The sequence below is a fragment of the Perognathus longimembris genome, chromosome 28 (assembly GCF_023159225.1).
Source record: "Perognathus longimembris pacificus isolate PPM17 chromosome 28, ASM2315922v1, whole genome shotgun sequence".
In the NCBI taxonomy this organism is placed as follows: Eukaryota; Metazoa; Chordata; class Mammalia; order Rodentia; family Heteromyidae; genus Perognathus; species Perognathus longimembris.
The window spans coordinates 90,590,121-90,592,707 of NC_063188.1; the positions used below are offsets into that span (position 1 = coordinate 90,590,121).

General features: G+C 34.8%; 1 non-coding gene across 1 annotated transcript; it reads right to left on the bottom strand.

The window, feature by feature from the left end:
- Window positions 1-409: 409 nt before the first annotated feature.
- Window positions 410-558, bottom strand: LOC125344389. Its single transcript, XR_007209515.1, has one exon. It is a non-coding gene; the product is annotated as a small nucleolar RNA SNORA62/SNORA6 family (small nucleolar RNA).
- Between the last annotated feature and the right edge of the window lie 2,029 nt (window positions 559-2,587).

Consider the following 2,587-nt stretch of genomic DNA (forward strand, 5'->3'; position numbering starts at 1 on the left):
TTATAAAGATTCACTATACTGTAGTACAATTTGAACAGGTGGCCAGAATCAAGTTTATCATCTCTTTTTTTTCCTTTGATTGATTTCTCCTGCTTCAATCCTGTTAAAGGAAGAAATCTTCAGACATATGTAGTAAGTGATTTAAAGTTTTAGACTGCAGAGAGCCACTACATTCTATACAGTAAAATAATTTCTTTAACTGGATTTCAAGATTCACTAGGGTTGTTTTTCAATTTGTAAACACTATGTGTCTGTTACCGCATTCAGTGCTTTTAAAACATTTTTAATGGAAAATATGTTTTGGCATTCGTGTTTTACAAATGAGAAAACTGAAATGCAGATTTAGTAAGTGATAGAACTGGGATGTAAGCCTTCTAATCTAACATTACATTCTGAAACTTCTTTTGTTACCTATAGCAAGGATTCCTAGCAAGCTCCACTCATAGGGTCAGAATGAAGTGCTTGTGAAAAACTTGCACCTCATGTAGCATATTATCGACACTTCAGAGTTCCTTAGCCAGTTGGTGACCTCAATTTTGAGCTCTAACAATGTGTACTGTTCTGAAAAAAAAATTGTAGGTCATGGGGCCTGGGTGCTGTCCCTGAGTTCTTTTAGCTCAAGACCAGGGCTCTACCAATTTGAGCTACAGTGCTACTTCTGGTTTTCTGGTAGTTAATTGGAGATAAGAGTTTCAAACTTTCCTGCTCTGGCTGGCTTTAAACTGCCTCAGCCTCCTGAGTAGCTCAGATTATAGGCATGAGGCCCTAGCCCCCAGCGATTACTGAAACTTTTTAACCTTACTCCTTCTGATGAAATTTGGCTCTCAAACCAGCTTTTTAAAAAATATATATTTTTTGTTATTGAGGAGGTGATGTACAGGACTATAGAACCATGTCACTCTTTCCCTCTCAAATCCATTTTTAACTTAATATTAAGTCTGATAGTATTTTACTGAATTTTATTTTTCATGTCATAATATCAATCACACAAGACTCAATAGTACCAAATGGTAGAATGCTCATAATACAGTGTTTAAGAGCATAATATAAATTTGATGTAGAAAGTATACTGAAAGAACACTAACATATACTGTATTGTTCTGGCTTGTCACCTACAATATTGAATTGTGCAAAGATGAATCTCTTTGCACCATCATGCAAACCATTATGGCACAGAATTTTTACATAGCATTGTTAGTAATGTTAGACGCAAACATAAAGATTATACTATAGACGAGAGCTAAGAACAGAAGTTAGGAGAGCTAGCCAAAGTATGTGGGGCTAGGTGAGAGTGAATACTGACAAGATGGAGGGAAAACGTAGAGTAGAATTAATAAAAAACAAAAATAATTCATGTTGTGAGTAAAAAACATAGTATAGCATAGAAGGAAAAAAATAATAGGACAATTCATAATATAACCTGTAAATTTTGCTGTATTATGAAGACACTCATTTGTAGATTTCAACATATGAAGAATGCATTTTTTGGGAACTATGTTTCTCTTCTTGAAATATTACACCAATAATTGTACCCATGTACAATTGAAAGTGGAAAATCTAACATTTTGTTGAGTTTTCCTAGTAAAATTCACTTACATATTCAAGAGTCACTTTAATTTTCTCTCATTTGTAGCAGCCACAATGATTAATTACCTCAATACTTAAAGTTAAAATTAAAATAGAATGTTAACTTGGCCATAAACAACCAAGAAGGAAGGAAGGGTTCTGGGGATACAGACTGTTAAACAGGACTCATATGGACTAATTACATAAATAGTTGTAAAAATAGATTGGAGGGAAAAAAGAGAGAAGTTAGAGAGCTTAACACCCATTTCTTGGACTGAAACCAATAAATTGTCTTTGTCTTTTCAAGAGGGCTAAGTAGTGGGAATGTGTCAGACATAAAGTTATATTTGGTCCTGTGTACAGATGGACTCCACTTGTTTGGGTCTATTAGCTGTCACTTTGACTCATTTAAATACTTTTATTTTGTTTCACAGGATTTTTCTCAGGGGCTGCTTGTGGGAATAGAAAATATTTAAAGGAGATAAGGGGAATCCTTAGTTGTATTTTAATTTTAGTATGAGGTAATAAGTGATCATTTTCTATAGAATTGTGAAAATGGTTTCTAAATCAATGTCATTCTATTGAATCTGAGTTGCCCTGATTCATAGGAAGTATGGCCTATGCATTTGATAGCTTCCCATGTTAATTTGTAGAGATATGGAGGTGAAGAAACCAAAGGTCATAAAATTAACTGAAAATTCCTTAAATAATCTGTACAGGACTCATAATTTTGTGTTTGCACTATTGAATAGTAATTCTAAAATTCACATGCTACAGCATGAAAATCTGGATGTGACCAAACAAAGTATCTAGCCATCAAATGTCTACAGTCAGAAGTCTTAGCAGTTAACCCATTCTAGCTTTAAAATAATTTAAAATAGGTCATTTGAGATCCACTGCTTCCCAAAGATCCCTACCAGCCTCCTTCAACGCTGGAGGGTTCTGAGAAGTGCACGAGTTGGGTGGTGTCTGATTGGACTTGCATTGCCTTCGGGGCTTCCGGCCACAGCTCAAAAACTGC